The sequence below is a fragment of the Dendrobates tinctorius genome, unplaced genomic scaffold (genome assembly GCF_039654945.1).
Source record: "Dendrobates tinctorius isolate UK_male_01 unplaced genomic scaffold, ASM3965494v1 ptg000087l, whole genome shotgun sequence".
Lineage (NCBI taxonomy): Eukaryota > Metazoa > Chordata > Amphibia > Anura > Dendrobatidae > Dendrobates > Dendrobates tinctorius.
In genome coordinates, this window is record NW_027361755.1 from 9,741,557 (window position 1) to 9,767,636 (window position 26,080).

Sequence of the window (26,080 nt, forward strand, 5' to 3'; positions counted from 1 at the left end):
TATGAAAGCTGACCTCTGGTTGCTATGGACAACCAAAATGGTTTTACTCTGAGGCAATTTTCATTAATCAGGCCACTAACATTTGTTATAGAATAATAACAGTGCAGTGGTCCCTATTTACTCAATAAAATTGTACAATTAGTGGACTAGTAAGTCCTTAAGGTCCCTTCACACTGAATGATACCGCTGACGATTGCGACGCTGCAACGTCGCAAACCCGACATCGCAGCATTGCAAGTGCAGCGGTCACAATGAACAATTTTCTTTGCTTGGAGTGTATGATGCATGACACCCCAGTATTGAAAACGGCCGGGACTGGGATCTGCCATGCTCAGGAATGCCCCTGCAATGTTGTATCCCACTGTCACAGGCAGCAATTGCCGCCGTCACAGCAGGGTATTGCTGAAACGTCATGGATCGGATGCTCATTCAGTGTGATGGGGACCTTAGTAATGATAGCAACCATTTAATTGCAGCTGTACCCCTGAAAAATAAAAATGGACAAAAGCGCATATCGCGTTTTCATGGAAATATTTGTGGACATTCTTGTGGTGTGAATCATATTAGGTTGGTAAAAGCCAGAGCGACTGGCATAGTACTGCCCCTCACAAGCCACTTTGGCATGGTGTGGCCCCTCAACAGCCACTATGATGTTGGGGCCTTTCAGGAGCCATTCTGGCATGTGAGGCCTCTCAGGGGCCACTTTATTATGTGAAGCTCAAGACCCACTTTGTTGTGCAGGCCCCTTCAGGAGCCAGTCTGTTTCCCAGGGCCCCTCAGAAACCACTTGGCCCCTTGGTAGCCACTTTGATGTGCGGGGCCCCTTGTTAGCCACTTTGGCCCCTTGGTAGCCATTTTGGCATGCAGGAATCCTTGGTAGCGACTTTGGTGCACAAAGCCCCTCAGTAGCCACTTTGGCCACTTGGTAGCCACTTTGGCACATTCGGCACCTTGGTACCACTTTGGCCACTTGGTAGCCACTTTAGCATATTCAGCACCTTGGTAGTCACTTTGGCTACTTGGTAGCCACTTTGGCACATTAGGCACCTCGGTAGCCACTTTGGCCACTTGGTTGTCACTTTTGCACATTTGGCACCTCGGTAGCCACTTTGGCCACTTGGTAGCCACTTTGGCACATTCGGCACCTCGGTAGCCACTTTGGCCACTTGGTAGCTACTTTGGCACATTCGGCACCTCGGTAGCCACTTTGGCCACTTGGTAGCCACTTTGGCACATTCGCACCTTGGTAGCCACTTTGGCACATTTGGCACCTCAGTAGCCACTTTGGCAATTTGGTAGCCACTTTAGCACATTTGGCACCTTGGTAGCCACTTTGGCCACTTGGTAGCCACTTTGGCACATTCGGCACCTCTGTAGCCACTTTGGCCACTTGGTAGCCACTTTGGCACATTCAGCCACTCGGTAGCCACTTTGGCCACTTGGTAGCCACTTTGGCACATTTGGCACCTTGGTAGCCACTATGGCCACTTGGTAGCCACTTTAGCACATTTGGCACCTCGGTAGCCATTTGGCCACTTGGTAGCCACTTTAGCCATGTTGACACATGCTGCCACTTTGCCTCGGGGGACATTTTGGTGCTTCGGCCCCTCAGGGGCCACTTTGGCACACTGGGCTTCTAAAGTCACTTTGGCGTCCGACTGCAGTGATAGCAAGCCTTGGTACTCCAGCTGTTGGAGAACTACAACTCCCAGCATGCCTCAACTGCTGCCTCAACTGCTGCAGGTTGCAAGGGCATGCTGGGAGTTGTAGTTTTACAACAGCTGGAGTGCCAAGGTTAGCCATCACTGGGTGGGGCTTTTCAGAAGTCTTTGGCACGCTGCACCTTTAAGACCTTGAATCAGCGATCTATCAGCTTCTATTAGCTAATACGGGTCATGTGTGGAAGCTGCATTTGCATAGCTGCCATCTTTGTAAGGTCATTGCACCTGCACTGTGGCTTCAATCCATGTCAGTTGGGGGTCATGGAAAGGTCGCCATTAATTCCTATGGGAAAATGTTTGCTTAAAATGGGATTTTCTTAAAAACTACAAATCGGATCGACTCCAAAAATACATAGCACACCTGTCCCCACCAAGGGCTTCAAAACGCCGCCTGAACGGGGACTCTGCGCCGAGTGGTTCGGGCCGCATTAATAACAGAAAACGCGGAGAAGTAGAATAATAACTAAATGTGTATTTCCTGAAGGAAGTAGAGATAGTGCTTTGAAATGGTGCCCAGGCTGCCCCTTTAAGAGAAACTTGCCTGCTGCCCCTGCAAGACTTTCAACTCAGGATCCGTTTTAATTGTGGGTGCCTCTCAGGGGCCACTTTGGCCTGTGGGGCCCCTCAGGGTCTGATTTGGTGGGTGGAGCCCCTCAGGATCTGATTCGGTAGCCTGGGCTCCTCAGGGCTTGAATTGGTGGATGGGATCCCTCAGGGTCCGATTTTGTGGCCAGGGCCACTCAGGGTCTGATTTTGTGGGTGGGGCTCCTTAGGGTCTGATTTTGTGGGCGGAGCCCCTCTGGGTCCAATTTGGTGGGTGGGGCCCCTCAGGGTCTGGTGTGGTGGGCAGGGCACCTCAGAGTCTGATTTGGTGGGCGGGGCCACTCTGGGTCCGATTTGGTGGGCGGGGCCCCTCAGAGTCCGATTTGGTGGGTGGAGCCCCTCAGGATCTGATTCGGTAGCCTGGGCTCCTCAGGGCTTGAATTGGTGGATGGGATCCCTCAGGGTCCGATTTTGTGGCCGGGGCCACTCAGGGTCTGATTTTGTGGGTGGGGCTCCTTAGGATCTGATTTTGTGGGCGGAGCCCCTCTGGGTCCAATTTGGTGGGCGGGGCCCCTCTGGGTCTGATTTGGTGGGCAGGGCCCCTCAGGGACCGGTGTGGTGGGCGGGGCACCTCAGAGTCTGATTTGGTGGGCGGGGCCACTCTGGGTCCGATTTGGTGGGCGGGGCCACTCTGGGTCTGATTTGGTGGGCGGGGCCACTCTGGGTCTGATGAGGTGGGCGGGGCCCTGCAGAGTCCAACTTGGTGGGCGGGGCCCCTCAGAGTCCGATTTGGTGGGTGGGGCCACTCAGGGTCCAATTTGGTGGGCGGGGCCCCTCAGGGTCCGATTTGGTGGGCGGGGCCACTCTGGGTCTGATTTGATGGGCGGGGCCACTCTGGGTCCGATTTGGTGGGCGGGGCCACTCTAGGTCCGATTTGTAGTCCGGGGTCAATCAGCCTCCGATTTGGAGCCTGGGGTCACTCAGCTTTTGATTTGGCACGCCGGCCCTTTAAGAATCACTTTGGCGCGTCGGCCCTTTAAGAGCCAGTTTGGCGCACTGGGCTTCTAAATCCAGTTTGGCGCACATTCTCTCTCAGGGGCATGCGTCATGTGATGAAGCTAGTTTTGCATTTGTGCTTTGGGTTTCGCTTTAAGAGCTGATATTATCTGGCAGAAACTGTGTCCTGGTGGGGTCATGTAAAGTTCGTAGGCGTTGGCATAGTAACTGGGTGTGCCTGCACATATCAATGAGCTTATCTGCCGCCTCACGACTGCCACATGTATTCCTATGGCAAAATTTTCCCATTGAAATGCACTGACACAATGCATTCCAATGACAGGAACATTTTTTTTCAAACGCAAATTGTGCAAAAACTACAAATCCGATCGACACGAAAAATACTTAGCGCACCACTCATGGACACTGGCTTCGAAACGACGCCTCAATGGAGTCTGCGTGTAGCGTTTTGGGCCGCATTAATTGCGGAAATCAACTGAATAATAATAACTAGATGTGTATTTCCTGAAGGAAGTACAGATAGTGCTTTGAAATGGTGCCCAGGCTGCCCCTTTAAGAGAGACTTGCCTGCTGCCCCTGCAAGACTTTCAACTCAGGATCCGTTTTAGCTGTGGGTGCCTCTCAGGGGCCACTTTGGCCTCCGGGTCTGATTTGGTGGGTGGGGCCCCTCAGGATCCGATTCGGTGGCCTGGGCTCCTCAGGGCTTGAATTGGTGGCCGGGATCCCTCAGGATCTGATATTGTGGGTGTGGCCCCTTAGGGTCCGATTTTGTGGGTGGGGCCCCTCAGGGTCCGATTTTGTGGCCGGGGGCCCCTCAGGGTCTGATTTGGTGGGCGGGGCCCCTCAGGGTCCAATTGGGTGGGCGGGGCCACTCTGGGTCCGATTTAGTGGGTGGGGCCCTTCAGGGTCCGATTTTGTGGTAGGGGCCCCTCAGGGTCCAATTTGGAGGGCGGGGCTCCTCTGGGTCCGATTTGGTGGGTGGGGCCCCTCAGGGTCCGATTTTGGGGGTGGGGCCCCTTAGAGTCCGATTTGGTGGGTGGGACCACTCTTGGTCCAATTTGGTGGGCGGGGCCACTCTGGGTCCAATTTGGTGGGCGGGGCCACTCTGGGTCCAATTTGGTGGGCGGGGCCACTCTGGGTCCGATTTGGTGGGCGGGCCACTCTGGGTCCGATTTGGTGGGTGGGGCCACTCTGGGTCCGATTTGGTGGGCGGGGACACTCTGGGTCCGATTTGGTGGGTGGGGCCCCTCAGGGTCCGATTTTATGGGTGGTGCCCCTTAGGGTCTGATTTTGTGGGCGGAGCCACTCTGGGTCCGATTTGGTGGGCGGGGCCCCTCAGGGTCCGATTTTGTGGGCGGAGCCCCTCTGGGTCCGATTTGGTGGGCGTGGCCCCTCAGGGTCTGATTTTGTGGGTGGTGCCCCTTAGGGTCCGATTTGGGGGTGGGGCCTCTTAGGGTCCGAATTGGTGGGCAGGGCCACTCTTGGTCCGATTTGGTGGGCGGGGCCACTCTGTTGGATTTTGTGGGTGGGGCCCCTCAGGGTCCAATTTGGTGTGTGGGGCCACTCTGGGTCCGATTTGGTGGGCGGAGCCCCTCAGGGTCTGACTTGGTGGCCGGGGCCCCTCAAGGTCCGATTTTGTGGCCGGGGCCCCTCAGGGTCCGATTTGGTGGGCCGGGCCCCTCAGGGTCCGATTTGGTGGGCGGGGCCACTCTGGGTCCGATTTGGTGGACGGAGCCCATCAGGGTCCGTTTTGGTGGGCGGGGCCCCTCAGGGTCCGATTTGTAGGCTAGGGTCGATCAGCCTCCCATTTGGAGGCCGGGGTGGCTCAGCCTCTGATTTGGAGCCTGAGGTCACTCAGCTTTCGATTTGGCGCGCCGGGCCTTTAAGACTCATTTCGGTGCGCCGGCCCTTTAAGAATCACTTTGTCGCGTCGTCCCTTTAAGAGCCAGTTTGACTCACTGGGCTTCTAAATCCACTTTGGCGCACATTCTCTCTCAGGGGCATGCGTCATGTGATGAAGCTAGATTTGCATTTGTGCTGTGGGTTTAGCTTTAAGAGCTGAAATTATCTGGCAGAAACTGTGTCCTGGAGAGGTCATGTGAAGTTCGTAGGCGTTGGCATAGTAATTGGGTCTGCCTGCGCATATCAGTGAGCTTAACTGCCATTTGAATCGCCTCAGGGCATGTTTTCTCTGTGGCAACATTTTCCCATTGAAATGCATTGAGGAAAATGGTTTTTCAAGCGCAAATTGCGCAAAAACTACAAGTCCGATCGACACGAAAATTACTTAGCACACCTCTCGTGGACGCTGGCTTCGAAACGACACCTCAATGGAGTCTGTGCGTGTAGCGGTTCGGGCCGAATTAATTGCGGAAAATCAACTAAATAATAAGAAGAAGAAGAAGAAAAAGAAGAAGTTAGCGGCATTCGGATTACAATATAGTGGTTTCTTCAAAAGCACTACAATAATAATAAGAATAAGTTAGCAGCGTTCGGATTACATGATTGTGCTTTCTTCAAAGCACTATAGTAATAAAATATAAGAAATCGGATCACAATATGTTGCTTGAACCTCTAATTTTTCACTAGCTAAATTTGAAAAAGCCTGCTGTATCCACATTTTAGTTACTTAGCTAGGTGGTTGTATATCAGTCAGATACTGTAGGTAGGTAGTGTCTAGTGTGGCTGTTAAATTTACCTTCCAGCACTTTTTTTTATTTTTTGGCCATACTGAGGTCCACAAAGAAAGCCAGCAGGGCAGGTGTTGTGCACTGCCTCTATTGTGCTGCATAGACGAGTATAACATTGTAATTAATATTTTTTCACCAGCTAAATGTGAAACAGCTTGCTGTATTGGAGCGCCCAGCCAGGGCAGTGGGTTACTCGGTACCGGGCCGCTTTCTTAGAGGGACAGGGTCACAGCGGCGGTGACCCGGTCCATGGCCCTGGGCGTCCAATAAAAGAGGTGTATTTACAAGGGAATGAAAAATAAAGAGTTTTGGCAATGAGTTCGTGACGCCACCTGTGGTATCTGATCAGAGATGACCAGTAGAGTTGAGCGATACCGTCCGATACTTCAAAGTATCGGATCGGAATGGATCGGCCGATCTTAAAAAAAAGTATCGGTATCGCCGATTCCGATACCGGAAGTCCCATTCAAGTCTATGGGACTTCCGGTATCGGAATAAGAAAAACCCTATTTTTGCCTTGTACAGCCTCTCTGGGGTCTGTACGGGCCTTTCGGGGGGCTGTGCCGGCCTGCCAGGGGGTCTGTGCAGGCTCCGGTGGTCTGTGCCGGCCTGCCGGGGGGCTGTGCCGGCCTGCCGGTGGTCTGTGCAGGCTCCGGTGGGCTGTGCCGGCCTGCCGGGGGGCTGTGCCGGCCTGCCGGTGGTCTGTGCCGGCTCCGGTGGTCTGTGCAGGCTCCGGGGGGGCTGTGCCGGCCTGCCGGTGGTCTGTGCAGGCTTCGGGGGTCTGTGCAGGCATCGTCCGATGGGACTACAAGTCCCATCGGGCGATGCCTGCTACCATGACAGTGATTGACACATTAGCCAATGATGGGACAGTAGTAGTCCCATCATCCGGCTAATGTGTTGAATGTAAAAAAAAAAATAAAAAAAAAATTACATGCTACATACATGCTACATACATACAACATGCATACTACATACATGCTACATTCATACTACATACTACATACATGCTACATTCATACTACATATATACTACATGCAACATACATACTACATATATACTACATGCATGCAACATGCATACTACATATATACTACATGCAACATACATACTACATATATACTACATGCATGCAACATGCATACTACATATATACTACATGCTACATACATACTACATATATGCTACATACATACTACATATATACTACATGCATGCTACATACATACTGCATGCTATATACATACTACATGCTACATACATACTACATATATGCTACATACATACTACATATATACTACATGCATGCTACATACATACTGCATGCTACATACATACTACATGCTACATACATACCACATATATACTACATACATACTACATGCATGCTACATACATACCACATACATACTACATACATACTACATACATACTACATGCATGCTACATGCATGCTACATGCTACATACATAACACATATATACTACATGCATGCTACATACATACTACATGCTACATACATACCACATACATACTACATACATACTACATACATACTGATATAGTGATCTATTTCAATTGTTTATTCCTTTTAATGTTGATGATTATGGCTATTATATCTTACAGCCAATGAAAACCCAAAAGTCATTATCTCAGTAAATTAAAATACTTTATTACACCAGATTGAAAAAAAATGATTTTAAAATCCAAAATATTGGCCTACTGTAATGTATGTCAGTAAATGTACTCAATACTTGGTTGGGGCTCCTTTTGTATCAATTACTGCATTAATGCCGCGTGGCATGGAGGAGATCAGTCTGTGGCACTGCTGAAGTGTTATGGAAGCCCTGGTTGCTTTGATTGCAGCCTTCAGCTCGTCTGCATTGTTGGGTCTGGTGTCTCTCATCTTCCTCTTCACAATACCCCATAGATTCTCTATGGGGTTAAGGTCAGGCGAGTTTGCTGGTCATTCAAACACAGTGATACTGTTGTTTTTAAACCAGGTAATGGTACTTTTGGCAGTGTGGACAGTTTTCAAGTCCTGCTGGAGGATTAAATTCCCATCTCCGAAAAGCTTGTCGGCAGAGGGAAGCATGAAGTGCTCTAAAACGACTGCGCTGACTTTGGTCTTGAATAAACACAGTGGACCTACACTAGCAGATGACATAGTGATTATGGAAATTTTACACTAGACCTCAAGCAGCTTGGATTGTGGCCTCTCTACTCATCCTCCAGACTATGGGACCTTGATTTCCAAATGAAATGCAAAATTTGCTTTCATCTGAAATCAACACCTTGGACCACTGAGCAACAGTCCAGTTCTTTTTCTCCTTGGCCCAGGTAAGACACTTCTGGTGTTGTCTATTGGTCCTGAGTAGTGATGAGCGAATTTGTTCAGAAAACTATCGCCAATCATAAATTTGGCACGAATGTGGCACATTCAGATTCGTGGTCGGAAACACGAGCAAAATTTTATACAATTGGTAACATTCTGTAAAAAGTGCTGGAATATATTTGCGTTACCACAAAAATATTTTCAGCACTTTAGCAACGATAATGGTGGTGTATCATGAGCGTTTGGCACGTCTTTGTTGAGGGGAAGGTTTTTGCAGACCTCAGAGGCGCGGCGTTCTTGTAAGCAGTCATTTTTTTTTTCTTTATGTGTGCACATTGCGGCTAGCCAATTAGGGCGCAGGAAACACCCAAAATGTCCTAACACAACGGCTTTTGTCATTGGTTGCTCTAATCACATGTCTCTCTCCATATAAATAGTGGACATCTTGTTTTAGTGCCATTTTGACACTGTAACAACGCAGAGAAGCTGTTTCTGATACTGGGACTGTTATCTGAAATATTTTAGCTAGTTAGTTAGGCGCTTGTATATCAGTTAGCTAGTGTAGCTAGATAGTGTCTAGTGTGGTGTAAAATTTACCTTCCGTAATTTTTTGGGGGGGTCATTACTGAGATCCACAGAAAAAGCCAGCCAGACACATGTCCTACAAGTGTGTTGTGCACTGCTTCTATTGTATAGCATTCTAAACTAGATGGGCATTTCCTGAAGGAAATACATGGTGCTTGAACAGCGCTGCCAGCTTTACAGCAGTGTATCAGGTGTCGACTGTAAGAAAGTAAAGTTAGAATATGAATGTTGTGGCACAACCTGGGATGGGTTGTATATGAAGCCAATGGGGGTGATGTAGTGATGTCACGATCATATAATATTGGGTGCAGGCTAAAGGACCTGTGTGATGTCACCATCATTTGCTTCATTTTACCTCAGCAGTTTCAAATATGAAAGCTGACCTCTGGTTGCTATGGACAACCAAAATGGTTTTACTCTGAGGCAATTTTCATTAATCAGGCCACTAACATTTGTTATAGAAATCAGGGAACCTTGTCACATACATTTCTTATAACAGTGCAGTGGTCCCTATTTACTCAATAAAATTGTACAATTAGTGGACTAGTAAGTCCTTAAGGTCCCTTCACACTGAATGATACCGCTGACGATTGCGACGCTGCAACGTCGCAAACCCGACATCGCAGCATTGCAAGTGCAGCGGTCACAATGAACAATTTTCTTTGCTTGGAGTGTATGATGCATGACACCCCAGTATTGAAAACGGCCGGGACTGGGATCTGCCATGCTCAGGAATGCCCCTGCAATGTTGTATCCCACTGTCACAGGCAGCAATTGCCGCCGTCACAGCAGGGTATTGCTGAAACGTCATGGATCGGATGCTCATTCAGTGTGATGGGGACCTTAGTAATGATAGCAACCATTTAATTGCAGCTGTACCCCTGAAAAATAAAAATGGACAAAAGCGCATATCGCGTTTTCATGGAAATATTTGTGGACATTCTTGTGGTGCGAATCATATTAGGTTGGTAAAAGCCAGAGCGACTGGCATAGTACTGCCCCTCACAAGCCACTTTGGCATGGTGTGGCCCCTCAACAGCCACTATGATGTTGGGGCCTTTCAGGAGCCATTCTGGCATGTGAGGCCTCTCAGGGGCCACTTTATTATGTGAAGCCCAAGACCCACTTTGTTGTGCAGGCCCCTTCAGGAGCCAGTCTGTTTCCCAGGGCCCCTCAGAAACCACTTGGCCCCTTGGTAGCCACTTTGATGTGCGGGGCCCCTTGTTAGCCACTTTGGCCCCTTGGTAGCCATTTTGGCATGCAGGAATCCTTGGTAGCGACTTTGGTGCACAAAGCCCCTCAGTAGCCACTTTGGCCACTTGGTAGCCACTTTGGCACATTCGGCACCTTGGTACCACTTTGGCCACTTGGTAGCCACTTTAGCATATTCAGCACCTTGGTAGTCACTTTGGCTACTTGGTAGCCACTTTGGCACATTAGGCACCTCGGTAGCCACTTTGGCCACTTGGTTGCCACTTTTGCACATTTGGCACCTCGGTAGCCACTTTGGCCACTTGGTAGCCACTTTGGCACATTCGGCACCTCGGTAGCCACTTTGGCCACTTGGTAGCTACTTTGGCACATTCGGCACCTCGGTAGCCACTTTGGCCACTTGGTAGCCACTTTGGCACATTCGCACCTTGGTAGCCACTTCGGCCACTTGGTAGCCACTTTGGCACATTTGGCACCTCAGTAGCCACTTTGGCAATTTGGTAGCCACTTTAGCACATTTGGCACCTTGGTAGCCACTTTGGCCACTTGGTAGCCACTTTGGCACATTCGGCACCTCTGTAGCCACTTTGGCCACTTGGTAGCCACTTTGGCACATTCAGCCACTCAGTAGCCACTTTGGCCACTTGGTAGCCACTTTGGCACATTTGGCACCTTGGTAGCCACTTTGGCCACTTGGTAGCCACTTTAGCACATTTGGCACCTCGGTAGCCATTTGGCCACTTGGTAGCCACTTTAGCCATGTTGACACATGCTGCCACTTTGCCTCGGGGGCCATTTTGGTGCTTCGGGCCCCTCAGGGGCCACTTTGGCACACTGGGCTTCTAAAGTCACTTTGGCGTCCGACTGCAGTGATAGCAAGCCTTGGTACTCCAGCTGTTGGAGAACTACAACTCCCAGCATGCCTCAACTGCTGCCTCAACTGCTGCAGGTTGCAAGGGCATGCTGGGAGTTGTAGTTTTACAACAGCTGGAGTGCCAAGGTTAGCCATCACTGGGTGGGGCTTTTCAGAAGCCTTTGGCACGCTGCACCTTTAAGACCTTGAATCAGCGATCTATCAGCTTCTATTAGCTAATACGGGTCATGTGTGGAAGCTGCATTTGCATAGCTGCCATCTTTGTAAGGTCATTGCACCTGCACTGTGGCTTCAATCCATGTCAGTTGGGGGTCATGGAAAGGTCGCCATTAATTCCTATGGGAAAATGTTTGCTTAAAATGGGATTTTCTTAAAAACTACAAATCGGATCGACTCCAAAAATACATAGCACACCTGTCCCCACCAAGGGCTTCAAAACGCCGCCTGAATGGGGACTCTGCGCCGAGTGGTTCGGGCCGCATTAATAACAGAAAACGCGGAGAAGTAGAATAATAACTAAATGTGTATTTCCTGAAGGAAGTAGAGATAGTGCTTTGAAATGGTGCCCGGGCTGCCCCTTTAAGAGAAACTTGCCTGCTGTCCCTGCAAGACTTTCAACTCAGAATCCGTTTTAATTGTGGGTGCCTCTCAGGGGACACTTTGGCCTGTGGGGCCCCTCAGGGTCTGATTTGGTGGGTGGAGCCCCTCAGGATCTGATTCGGTAGCCTGGGCTCCTCAGGGCTTGAATTGGTGGATGGGATCCCTCAGGGTCTGATTTTGTGGCCAGGGCCACTCAGGGTCTGATTTTGTGGGTGGGGCTCCTTAGGGTCTGATTTTGTGGGCGGAGCCCCTCTGGGTCCAATTTGGTGGGTGGGGCCCCTCAGGGTCTGGTGTGGTGGGCAGGGCACCTCAGAGTCTGATTTGGTGGGCGGGGCAACTCTGGGTCCGATTTGGTGGGCGGGGCCCCTCAGAGTCCGATTTGGTGGGTGGAGCCCCTCAGGATCTGATTCGGTAGCCTGGGCTCCTCAGGGCTTGAATTGGTGGATGGGATCCCTCAGGGTCCGATTTTGTGGCCGGGGCCACTCAGGGTCTGATTTTGTGGGTGGGGCTCCTTAGGATCTGATTTTGTGGGCAGAGCCCCTCTGGGTCCAATTTGGTGGGCGGGGCCACTCTGGGTCTGATTTGGTGGGCAGGGCCCCTCAGGGACCGGTGTGGTGGGCGGGGCACCTCAGAGTCTGATTTGGTGGGCGGGGCCACTCTGGGTCCGATTTGGTGGGCGGGGCCACTCTGGGTCTGATTTGGTGGGCGGGGCCACTCTGGGTCTGATGAGGTGGGCGGGGCCCTGCAGAGTCCAACTTGGTGGGCGGGGCCCCTCAGAGTCCGATTTGGTGGGTGGGGCCACTCAGGGTCCAATTTGGTGGGCGGGGCCCCTCAGGGTCCGATTTGGTGGGCAGGGCCACTCTGGGTCCGATTTGGTGGGCGGGGCCCCTCTGGGTCCGATTTGGTGGGTGGGGCCCCTCTGGGTCTGATTTGGTGGGCGGGGCCATTATGGGTCTGATTTGGTGGGCGGGGCCACTCTGGGTCTGATTTGGTGGGCGGGGCCACTCTGGGTCTGATTTGATGGGCGGGGCCACTCTGGGTCCGATTTGGTGGGCGGGGCCACTCTAGGTCCGATTTGTAGTCCGGGGTCAATCAGCCTCCGATTTGGAGCCTGGGGTCACTCAGCTTTTGATTTGGCACGCCGGCCCTTTAAGAATCACTTTGGCGCGTCGGCCCTTTAAGAGCCAGTTTGGCGCACTGGGCTTCTAAATCCAGTTTGGCGCACATTCTCTCTCAGGGGCATGCGTCATGTGATGAAGCTAGTTTTGCATTTGTGCTTTGGGTTTCGCTTTAAGAGCTGATATTATCTGGCAGAAACTGTGTCCTGGTGGGGTCATGTAAAGATCGTAGGCGTTGGCATAGTAACTGGGTGTGCCTGCACATATCAATGAGCTTATCTGCCGCCTCACGACTGCCCCATGTATTCCTATGGCAAAATTTTCCCATTGAAATGCACTGACACAATGCATTCCAATGACAGGAACATTTTTTTTCAAACGCAAATTGTGCAAAAACTACAAATCCGATCGACACGAAAAATACTTAGCGCACCACTCATGGACACTGGCTTCGAAACGACGCCTCAATGGAGTCTGCGTGTAGCGTTTTGGGCCGCATTAATTGCGGAAATCAACTGAATAATAATAACTAGATGTGTATTTCCTGAAGGAAGTACAGATAGTGCTTTGAAATGGTGCCCAGGCTGCCCCTTTAAGAGAGACTTGCCTGCTGCCCCTGCAAGACTTTCAACTCAGGATCCGTTTTAGCTGTGGGTGCCTCTCAGGGGCCACTTTGGCCTCCGGGTCTGATTTGGTGGGTGGGGCCCCTCAGGATCCGATTCGGTGGCCTGGGCTCCTCAGGGCTTGAATTGGTGGCCGGGATCCCTCAGGGTCTGATATTGTGGGTGTGGCCCCTTAGGGTCCGATTTTGTGGGTGGGGCCCCTCAGGGTCCGATTTTGTGGCCGGGGGCCCCTCAGGGTCTGATTTGGTGGGCGGGGCCCCTCAGGGTCCAATTGGGTGGGCGGGGCCACTCTGGGTCCAATTTAGTGGGTGGGGCCCTTCAGGGTCCGATTTTGTGGTAGGGGCCCCTCAGGGTCCAATTTGGAGGGCGGGGCTCCTCTGGGTCCGATTTGGTGGGTGGGGCCCCTCAGGGTCCGATTTTGGGGGTGGGGCCCCTTAGAGTCCGATTTGGTGGGTGGGACCACTCTTGGTCCAATTTGGTGGGCGGGGCCACTCTGGGTCCAATTTGGTGGGCGGGGCCACTCTGGGTCCAATTTGGTGGGCGGGGCCACTCTGGGTCCGATTTGGTGGGTGGGCCACTCTGGGTCCGATTTGGTGGGCGGGGCCACTCTGGGTCCGATTTGGTGGGTGGGGCCACTCTGGGTCCGATTTGGTGGGCGGGGACACTCTGGGTCCGATTTGGTGGGTGGGGCCCCTCAGGGTCCGATTTTATGGGTGGTGCCCCTTAGGGTCTGATTTTGTGGGCGGAGCCACTCTGGGTCCGATTTGGTGGGCGGGGCCCCTCAGGGTCCGATTTTGTGGGCGGAGCCCCTCTGGGTCCGATTTGGTGGGCGTGGCCCCTCAGGGTCTGATTTTGTGGGTGGTGCCCCTTAGGGTCCGATTTGGGGGTGGGGCCTCTTAGGGTCCGAATTGGTGGGCAGGGCCACTCTTGGTCCGATTTGGTGGGCGGGGCCACTCTGTGTTGGATTTTGTGGGTGGGGCCCCTCAGGGTCCAATTTGGTGTGTGGGGCCACTCTGGGTCCGATTTGGTGGGCGGAGCCCCTCAGGGTCTGACTTGGTGGCCGGGGCCCCTCAAGGTCCGATTTTGTGGCCGGGGCCCCTCAGGGTCCGATTTGGTGGGCCGGGCCCCTCAGGGTCCGATTTGGTGGGCGGGGCCACTCTTGGTCCGATTTGGTGGACGGGGCCCATCAGGGTCCGATTTGGTGGGCGGGGCCCCTCAGGGTCCGATTTGTAGGCTAGGGTCGATCAGCCTCCCATTTGGAGGCCGGGGTGGCTCAGCCTCTGATTTGGAGCTTGAGGTCACTCAGCTTTCGATTTGGCGCGCCGGGCCTTTAAGACTCATTTCGGTGCGCCGGCCCTTTAAGAATCACTTTGTCACGTCGTCCCTTTAAGAGCCAGTTTGGCTCACTGGGCTTCTAAATCCACTTTGGCGCACATTCTCTCTCAGGGGCATGCGTCATGTGATGAAGCTAGATTTGCATTTGTGCTGTGGGTTTAGCTTTAAGAGCTGAAATTATCTGGCAGAAACTGTGTCCTGGAGAGGTCATGTGAAGTTCGTAGGCGTTGGCATAGTAATTGGGTCTGCCTGCGCATATCAGTGAGCTTAACTGCCATTTGAATCGCCTCAGGGCATGTTTTCTCTGTGGCAACATTTTCCCATTGAAATGCATTGAGGAAAATGGTTTTTCAAACGCAAATTGCGCAAAAACTACAAGTCCGATCGACACGAAAATTACTTAGCACACCTCTCGTGGACGCTGGCTTCGAAACGACACCTCAACGGAGTCTGTGCGTGTAGCGGTTCGGGCCGAATTAATTGCGGAAAATCAACTAAATAATAATAAGAAGAAGAAGAAAAAGAAGAAGTTAGCGGCATTCGGATTACAATATAGTGGTTTCTTCAAAAGCACTACAATAATAATAAGAATAAGTTAGCAGCGTTCGGATTACATGATTGTGCTTTCTTCAAAGCACTATAGTAATAAAATATAAGAAATCGGATCACAATATGTTGCTTGAACCTCTAATTTTTCACTAGCTAAATTTGAAAAAGCCTGCTGTATCCACATTTTAGTTACTTAGCTAGGTGGTTGTATATCAGTCAGATACTGTAGGTAGGTAGTGTCCAGTATGGCTGTTAAATTTACCTTCCAGCACTTTTTTTTATTTTTTGGCCATACTGAGGTCCACAAAGAAAGCCAGCAGGGCAGGTGTTGTGCACTGCCTCTATTGTGCTGCATAGACGAGTATAACATTGTAATTAATATTTTTTCACCAGCTAAATGTGAAACAGCTTGCTGTATTGGAGCGCCCAGCCAGGGCAGTGGGTTACTCGGTACCGGGCCGCTTTCTTAGAGGGACAGGGTCACAGCGGCGGTGACCCGGTCCATGGCCCTGGGCGTCCAATAAAAGAGGTGTATTTACAAGGGAATGAAAAATAAAGAGTTTTGGCAATGAGTTCGTGACGCCACCTGTGGTATCTGATCAGAGATGACCAGTAGAGTTGAGCAATACCGTCCGATACTTCAAAGTATCGGATCGGAATGGATCGGCCGATCTTAAAAAAAAGTATCGGTATCGCCGATTCCGATACCGGAAGTCCCATTCAAGTCTATGGGACTTCCGGTATCGGAATAAGAAAAACCCTATTTTTGCCTTGTACAGCCTCTCTGGGGTCTGTACGGGCCTTTCGGGGGGCTGTGCCGGCCTGCCAGGGGGTCTGTGCAGGCTCCGGTGGTCTGTGCCGGCCTGCCGGGGGGCTGTGCCGGCCTGCCGGTGGTCTGTGCAGGCTCCGGTGGGCTGTGCCGGCCTGCCGGGGGGCTGTGCCGGCCTGCCGGTGGTCTGTGCAGGCTCCGGGGGGCTGTGCCGGCCTGCCGGTGGTCTGTGCAGGCTTCGGGGGTCTGTGCAGGCATCGTCCGATGGGACTACAAGTCCCATCGGGCGATGCCTGCTACCATGACAGTGATTGACACATTAGCCAATGATGGGACAGTAGTAGTCCCATCATCCGGCTAATGTGTTGAATGTAAAAAAAAAAAAAAAATTACATGCTACATACATACAACATGCATACTACATACATGCTACATTCATACTACATACTACATACATGCTACATTCATACTACATATATACTACATGCAACATACATACTACATATATACTACATGCATGCAACATGCATACTACATATATACTACATGCAACATACATACTACATATATACTACATGCATGCAACATGCATACTACATATATACTACATGCTACATACATACTACATATATGCTACATACATACTACATATATACTACATGCATGCTACATACATACTGCATGCTACATACATACTGCATGTTACATACATACTACATGCTACATACATACTACATATATGCTACATACATACTACATATATACTACATGCATGCTACATACATACTGCATGCTACATACATACTACATGCTACATACATACCACATATATACTACATACATACTACATGCATGCTACATGCTACATACATACCACATACATACTACATACATACTACATGCATGCTACATGCTACATACATAACACATATATACTACATGCATGCTACATACATACTACATGCTTCATACATACCACATACATACTACATACATACTACATACATACTACATGCATGCTACATACATACTACATGCTACATACATACTACATATATACTACATGCATGCTACATACATACTACATGCTACATACATACTACATACACTCACTGGCCACTTTATTAGGTACACCTGTCCAACTGTGTGTTAAGACTTAATTTCTAATCAGCCAATCACATGGCGGCAACTCAGTGCATTGAGGCATGTAGACATGGTCAAGACAATCTCCTGCAGTTCAAACCGAGCATCAGTATGGGGAAGAAAGGTGATTTGAGTGCCTTTGAACGTGGCATGATTGTTGGTGCCAGAAGGGCTGGTGTGAGTATTTCAGAAACTGCTGATCTACTGGGATTTTCACGCACAACCATCTCTAGGGTTTACAGAGAATGGTCCGAAAAAGAAAAAAAAACCAGTGAGCGGCAGTTCTGTGGCCGGAAATGCCTTGTTGATGCCAGAGGTCAGAGGAGAATGGGCAGACTGGTTCGAGCTGATAGAAAGGCAACAGTGACTCAAATTGCCACCCGTTACAACCAAGGTAGGCAGAAGAGCATCTCTGAACGCACAGTGCGTCGAACTTTGAGGCAGATGGGCTACAGCAGCAGAAGACCACACTGGGTACCACTCCTCTCAGCTAAGAACAGGAAACTGAGGCTAAAATTTGCACAAGCTCATCGAAATTGGACAGTAGAAGATTGGAAAAACGTTGCCTGGTCTGATGAGTCTCGATTTCTGCTGCGACATTCGGATGGTAGGGTCAGAATTTGGCGTAAACAACATGAAAGCATGGATCCATCCTGCCTTGTATCAACGGTTCAGGCTGGTGGTGGTGGTGTCATGGTGTGGGGAATTTTTTCTTGGCACTCTTTGGGCCCCTTGGTACCAATTGAGCATCGTTGCAACGCCACAGCCTACCTGAGTATTGTTGCTGACCATGTCCATCCCTTTATGACCACAATGTACCCAACATCTGATGGCTACTTTCAGCAGGATAATGCGCCATGTCATAAAGCTCGAATCATCTCAGATTGGTTTCTTGAACATGACAATGAGTTCACTGTACTCAAATGGCCTCCTCAGTCATCAGATCTCAATCCAATAGAGCATCTTTGGGATGTGGTGGAGCGGGAGATTCGCATCAGGGATGTGCAGCCGACAAATCTGCTCCAACTGTGTGATGCCATCATGTCAATATGGTCCAAAATCTCTGAGGAATGCTTCCAGCACCTTGTTGAATCTCTGCCATGAAGAATTGAGGCAGTTCTGAAGGCAAAAGGGGGTCCAACCCCTTACTAGCATGGTGTACCTAATAAAGTGGCCAGTGAGTGTATATACTACATGCATGCTACATACATACTACATACATACTACATGCATGCTACATACATACTACATGCTACATACATACCACATACATACTACATATATACTACATGCATGCTACATACATACTGCATGCTACATGCATGATACATACATACTACATACATACTACATGCTACATACATACCACATATATACTACATACATACTACATACAATACATTCATACAATACATACATAGACATACAGTACATATAACATAGAGTAACATACTTACCAATACTTGTCACATTGTTCCCCGAAGCCATTGTCTTTTACGGAATAAATATTAACATAACAAACCACAAAAATACTCACCCACGATCCGAAGCAGTCCACGAGTGTGTCCCACGACGATCTTGGGTAGAGAACTGCAGCATCAGCTGATGCTGCCGTTCTCTACGGGCTGCAGGAATCCAATGACGGAAGGTAGGTATCCTTCCGCACTGTATTCCTCCGCCACTTAAAAAAAAAAAAGTCCCTAGTCTCACTTTATGCCATTGCTGTGTGGGAATTTCATCCTGCATCAGGTCTCGGCACTGCTGATACAGTTGCTGCAACATGCGCAGAGTTTAATTCCACGATGTGGTCATATCGCATATCAACCAGTTAACCAGTAGTCTGGAAGATCTCTATACCAATTAAAGTGTAATGGTGAAAGCCAGCACGACAGTGGTTTCTGCAGCAGCGCATCCAGGCTGGGACTGTGGTGGAGGAATTGCTGCACCATCAGGTTAAGGATGCGCACCATGCAAGGCAAGTGTGTAAGGTTGGCCTGGCATAGGGGCGCCACCAGGTTTGCACCATTATCGCACACGGCCTTCCATGGCTCCAGGTTGAGTGTAGACAGCCATTGCTCAAACCTGGCATGGATAGCTGTCCACAACTATTGATCTGTATGACTGCGATCTCCAAGGCATATTATTGTAAACACTGCCTGATTACGGTGAGCCCTGGCTGTGCAGTACAGAGATTCTCTCTACAGTGTTGGAACATGTGTTTAATTAAGGCATAGGTTGAGGGTGCAGGTAAAGGCCCTAGAGGAGGTGGAGGAGGCAGAAGCACTGCAGGAACTGTTACTGTTACATACATATATTTGTTCCACAAGCCCTGAGGATTCCAAGACAGGGCATTGGTGTCTACTGCTTTAGTTTTCCATCCCCTGGGGTGTACTAGTTTAGTTCTCCAACCCAAGCTATTTAGTTGTTTAGTTCTCCAATCTCTTCTGTCTATTAGTTCAGTTCTCCATGTTCTGGTGTTAATTTGTTTAGTTCTGCAATCATAGCTGTTCTAGAACCCCTGTTGTCTATTAGTTTAGATATCCATCGTATGGTGTGTAGTGGTTTATCTCTAAAAACCTAGTTGTTTAGTAGTTTAGTTCTCTAACACCTGTTGTCTAGTAGTTTAGTTATCCATCTTATGGTGTGTAGTTGTCTATTTCTCCATCCCCAAGTGCCCTGCAAGCCTTAGGGTTTGCAAGACTTGTGCAGCAGCCAATTCCCCGACTGCCCCTACAGCCACCAGAGTCACCTAGTGCCCAATCATCTAGCTGTAACTCGCGTGCCCATGCTTGCTTGTCCAGGTGTCATTGTTGAAATGCACCCTGGCAGACATAGAATTTTTCAAGGAACAGGTGATGTTGTCTGTGACTTGTTTTTGTAGTGCAGGCACATCTTTCTTACATCTTTCTTATGAAGGTGGCTTCTCCTAAGTTTAAGCCTAGATTTATTGGACCTTACAAGATTTTGGAGATTATTAATCCGGTCTCTTTTCGTTTGGCTCTTCCTGTCACATTTAAGATCCATAATGTGTTCCATAAGTCCTTGTTGAAGAGGTTTGTTGAACCAGTTGTTCCTGGGGTGGCACCTCCGGACCCTGTATTGGTTGAAGGTAACATGGAATATGAGGTAGAGAAAATACTGGATTCCCGTCTGCCAAGACAGAGATTCCAGTATTTGGTTAAGTGGAAGGGTTATGGTCAGGAGGATAATTCCTGGGTCTCTGCCTCTGATATTCATGCCAAAAGATTGGTGTGCGCCTTTCATCGGGCTCACCCTGATCGCCCTGGTGGCGTGGTTGAGGGTTCGGTGACCCCTCCTCAAGGGGGAGGTACTGTTGTGAGTTCATTTTCCCCTTCGTCACTGAGGTCTGGTGAACTCCCTATTCTGGTAAAGGAAGGTAATGAGCCTGATTATCAGGCACCTGAGCCTAATGATGATGACTGGCTGAGTGGAGTCACGGACTGGATATAAGGCTGCCGACGCCCTTCTGCCCTGCGGGTGATTTCTCTGTGGACTTCTTTAAGACCAGTCTGATTCCTGCTCCTCTAAAGCTAAGTTTTCTGCTTTGACTGTTAGCATTTATGTTTTGTTTTTGTTTGCTTTGCTTTTCTGGATTCTGCCATTCCCTGCTGGGGTGAGCTGAATCTCCTTTTGCCGGTTGCTCTGTCTTCAGAATATTCCTGAGTACTGACATAGCCTTTTGAAGCTTAGCGTCTTCAGGGCCTTTTTTCACTGTCAGTTTGTTGGCTCTTATTTTCATAGGGTTTTTCACGGATTGCAGACAGCAGCCTTCCTGTCCTTTCCTATCTAGTTAGCTTGGGCCCCATCTTTGCTCAGTTGATCTTTCTGTCGGTGTTAGTGTTCTTTCTCCTTGCCTCACCATCATTATATGTTGCAGGCTGCCTTTTGCTTTGGGGTCTGCTCTGGGGCAGTTTAGATTTCCCTTTCTGTCTTTAGGCTATATAGTCCTCCGGCTGTGATCGAGGGGTCTAGGGCATCATAGGAACCCCCCACGGCTACTGCTAGTTGTGTTGATAGGTTCAGGGGTCTGCAATCCGTTAGCTGCCAACTTCTCTGGTTTTCTTGACTTAGCTAGCATTTCTGTTTTTGCCTCCTACGGTGACTCATTCATAACACCTCTGGGTCGTGGCACCCACCCACCGAGGGTGAGCTTACCTTGTGAGAAACCACCCCCTATACAGGGAGCGTCAGGGGCAAGACCAAGGGGGTGAGCCACCACGACTGCTGGGACCAGACGGTCGGCTCAGGGGAACACTAAGTGCAAGTGTCTGATGACAAGGATGAGCAGGAAGCAAGACAAGAGGTAAGTTCAAGGTATCTTCATTAAGATCTTCAGGATAACATTCAGTGCGAGCATGAAAACAAGCAACACGGCAGGGTGCATGCGTGGGCACGCCAAGGTGCATAGCATGGTACCGGCCAGGAGGCACGCCTGGGTACAGGTAAAGGCACAATGGCATCGGACTCTGGACAGCTGGCAACGATCAACATGATCAGGGCATCATTCTGCGGACATCAGCTCCGGACATCAGGCCGCAGTCATCAGGCCTACGATTTCTGGCAGCGATCGGCAGGTTCCGGGCATCCGGCAGGCAAACCAGGGTTCAGGCAAGGAGGCATGACAGATCTCCAGGCATGGTGCGTGTTAGGGAACATGCTGAGGTCCAAGGCAGGATTCCAGGCAGGATGCATGCTAGGGGCACACCAGGGTCCAGGGTAAGGTGCAAGGCTAGGTGCGTGTGTAGGGGACACGCCAGGGTACAAAGCAAGGTGCAAGGCAAGGTGCGTGTGTAGGGGACACGCCAGGGATAAAGGCTTAACAAACGAGACAGGGCGCATGTGTAGAGACACCCCAAGGCACAAGGTACAAGACAGAAGGGTTCAAAGTAAAACAAACAAGACAGGGTGCGTGTGTAGAGACACGCCAAAGCACAAGAAACAAAGTAGAGTGCTGCGCGTGCAATGAGACACGCCAGGGTCAGGGTTCAAGGCAGAGGGCACGCCAGGGTTATGGTTCAAGGCAGGGTACGTGCTAGGAGCCACGCCAGAGTTCAAGGCATGGTGCATGCTAGGAGCCATGCCTAAGATTCAAGGCAGGGTGCGTGCTAGGAGCCACGCCAAGGTTCAAGGCAGGGTGCGTGCTAGGAGCCACGCCAGGGTTCAAGGCAGGGTGCGTGCTAGGAGCCATGCCAGGGTTCAAGGCAGAGTGTGTGCTAGGAGCCACGCCAAGGTTCAAGGCAGGGTGCGTGCTAGGAGCCACGCCTCACTGGCCAGTGCACACGGCTGTACACAAAACACGAGGCACGACCAAGGCACAGGAGGCGGCGAGGGAACCCACGTCGGGGTTCAGGGAAGGCAAGACAGGGAGCGAGGCAAGGCAAGGCAGGGAGCAGAACACGGAGAGTACCAGAGACAGAAACACAGAGTAAGATCAGAGCGAGAACAGAGCTAGCAGCGGAGCGTAGGCCGAAGCCCAGAGCCGGGCCAAGGCAGAGCCTTGGGACTAGCCAGGAAACGAGACATAGAACTAGCAGTGGAGCGTAGGCCGAAGCCCAGAGCCGGGCCAAGGCAGAGTCTTGGGACTAGTCAGGGAGTGTGCTAGAGAGCACCAGAGGACAGGGTCTAGCAGCGGAGCGTAGGCCGAAGCCCAGAGCCAGGCCAAGGCAGAGCCTTGGGACTAGACATAGAAATGTGCAAGAGAGCACAATAGAACAGAGTACGGAAAACCAGGTTGAGACAAGAAACATGAGAAGTACTACAAGGCTCAGAATAGCAAAGACCAAACATAGTGAAACAGGCAAGGCAGAGAACAGAGGAAGGACTACAAGTCAAAGAATAGCTAAAGCGAGACATAGTGAAACAGGCTAAGGCAGAGAACAGCGGAAGTACTACAAGGCAAAGCAAGGCAAGGACAAACATGGCACGAGAGACAACACAAGACATGGCACAAGACAAGAGGCAGAGTACAAGCACAGAGCGTGTGCAGAGACGCACGACAGGGTAGAGTGCAGGGGCCCAGAAAACAGGGAGCGACTGAGCAGACCAAGCAGCCATGCAGAGAAGCAACACAATAATCAGGCCCTGACCATAGGGAGGGGCAGTCTGATATAGCACCATAGCACCAGTACTTCCGGGTCAAGACCTAGGGAGAACTTCCACTTCAGATCCTTCTGGATCACAGAGAGCAGTCACATGACCAGGTAATCCAGACATACAGAGATGATTGCAGAACCAGACAGTGCTGGAACCTAGGAAAGGTCACATGATCAGGGGTTCCAGACATGCAGAGATGATTGCAGAACCAGACAGCGCTGGAGCCTAGGAAAGGTCACATGATCAAGGGTTCCAGACGTGCAGAGATGATTGCAGAACCAGGCAGCACTGGAGCCTAGGAAGGACACATGATCGGAGCGTCGAAGCTCGGGTGTAGTGGAGTCTTCTGGGGTGGGTGGTGGAGGGTGGTCAACTAGTTGGTTCTAGTGGGATTTCCGGGTCTACGGTAGTGCCGCTGCTGGGGCGCCCTGCAGATGTGACAGGAAGTCCTCCTTGTCATCCAGGTCCCAGACCATAGGCAGGCGGTCAGGGACCTGGGGGGTCGGTTCGGGTCGCGGGGGGATCGCTAGATGTACATGGTCGTAACATGTTATGGTGCACCACCCGAGTGAGGGGCGCGTTGTTTCCTTCAGATTGTATTTCGTACACAGGCCAGTCGGGGCTTATTCGGCGCAACACTCGGTACGGGTTCACCTCCCATCGGGGTTCTAACTTGTTTTGGGGGCGTTGATCAAGTACAAGTACCCGATCCCCAGCTTGAAAGTCAATGGGTGGGGGTAGTGCTGCTCCTTGGTGTTCTAGATCTTGGAGCTTCATATGAACGATGCGGTGGAGGGTCTGCAGCCGATGCCGGTGGTTTCGGACCCATGAGGATACCCCGGTCCAGGGTTGTGGTTCCTCCGGGTTCAATTCCACCTCCGTAATGCCTTTGCCTTCTCGTCCGAACAGCAATGAGTAGGGGGTGTATGTTTTCAGCTCCCCGTTTGTAGATGATCTTATAATTGAATTTGGCCATCCGAGCCACCCACCGTTGCTCGAGGGCCCCCAGTTTGGCATTCTCCAAATGGGCCAACGGGTTGTTATCGGTCCGCACTACTACCTCAGAGCCCGCCAGGTACACTGCGAATTGCTCCGTCATTGCCCACACCACCGCGAGGAGCTCGAGCTTAAAGGGGCTGTAATTGTCTGGGTTGCGTTCTGAGTCGTGCAGCGACCGGCTACCATAGGCGATCACTCTCTCCCGGCCGCCGTGCACCTGCGACAACACAGCTCCTAGTCCCTGAAGGCCCCCGTCGGTATGTAGGATGAACGGTTGCGAGAAATCCGCATATGTCAATACCGGGGCATCCGAGAGCGCAGCCTTAAGATCTTGAAACGCATCCTCTTGCGGTTGCTGCCCCTGGATCTTCCAACCATTCGCCCCGGCGGGAGCCCCCTTCAGCAGGTCCTGCAGGGCTCGAGCTCGGCGTGCAAAATTTTTCACGAACTGGCGGTAGTAGGTGGCCAGCCCCAAGAAGGCCCGCACGTCCTTCACCCTCTCGGGGTAGGCCACCCCTGGACGGCAGCAACCTTTTCCAGGGATGGTCGGACGCCCTCCAACAAGACGGTATGCCCCAGGTACTCAATTTAGGTGCGGAACAGGTGGCATTTCTGGGGCTTTACGTTTAACCCGTACTTCTGCAACCGGCCGAGCACTTGCCCCAACCACTTCAGGTGGTCCTCGAACATGGCGGAGAAGATGATAATATCGTCCAGGTATATCAATGTGGCTTCAAAGTTGAGGTCTCCTAGACACCGCTCCATCAACCGCTGGAAAGTTCCTGGGGCGTTGGCCAGCCCAAATGGCATCCGATTGAACTGGAACAGTTCCATGGGAAGGATGAATGCAGTCTTGGCCCTGTCTTCCTCTGACACCGGCACCTGCCAGTATCCACTGGTCAGGTCAAGGGTTGAAAAGTACGTTGTGTTCCCCAGGGTGGACAGAGACTCTTCTATGCAGGGCAGTGGATACGAATCCTTGATGGTGCAGGCGTTCAACTTCCGATAATCCACGCAAAAATGCAAAGTGCCATCTTTCTTCGGAACCAGGACAATAGGGGCCGCCCAAGGGCTTTGGCTCTCTCGTATGACCCCCTTCCGAAGCATTTGGGCTAACAGAGTTTTCACTTCCTGGTATAGCTGATATCGCTCCCGGATGGGGGCCGCTCCTGCCGTGGGGATCCCATGCGTGATGGCCGTGGTACATCTGAAGTCATCCTCATGGCTGGCGAAGACACTGTGAAATTGTCCAAGAAGTGTCTCTACTTGGAGAAGCTGGGCTGGCCGGTCAGTTCGGCCCGCATTCTCTCCAGGATGACTCAACCTTTTTCTTGGGTCGAGGATGCGGCAACCAGTTGGGTTTGTACCGTCACTGCCCAGGGATCTTCGGGTTGCACCCTCAACTGGACCGCGGGGTCTGGCAGCATCTTCTCCAATGGCTTCACTAGTTTGGCCATATCGGCCCGGGGCTTCAGGGCGATATCCTGATCTTCCAGGTTGACACAATCTACCAAGACAGTCCCTTCCTGCACTGTGGCCAGGGAGCGGGCCACCAGGATGCCAGGGTGCAGGCGCTCTGAATAACATGGTCCCACCTGCACCTCCACGCCCTCCAGTGGTATTGGGGTGTGGATCAGCAGAGCCACCACCGTCTGCCCCGGAGGAAGCACGAGCGGAGGGGCCGCCGGTGCGATGACCTTGCCCAGCGCCTTATCCTCCTGACACTCCTGGAGCACTCGCGCCTCCTGCACCAACCGCTGGAAGACCTGCCCCTGGGCCATGCGAGAACCCCACTGACTTAGGGTCTCCTGCGTGGTATCGTTGAGGAGTAGATTACCGAATTCCCGCAGTA

General features: G+C 51.0%; 1 protein-coding gene across 3 annotated transcripts in view; it reads left to right on the forward strand.

Moving 5' to 3' along the window:
- The window catches only part of IPCEF1 (interaction protein for cytohesin exchange factors 1), a 575,254-nt gene that overhangs the window by 86,424 nt on the left and 462,750 nt on the right, over window positions 1-26,080 (forward strand). The window lies entirely within an intron of this gene.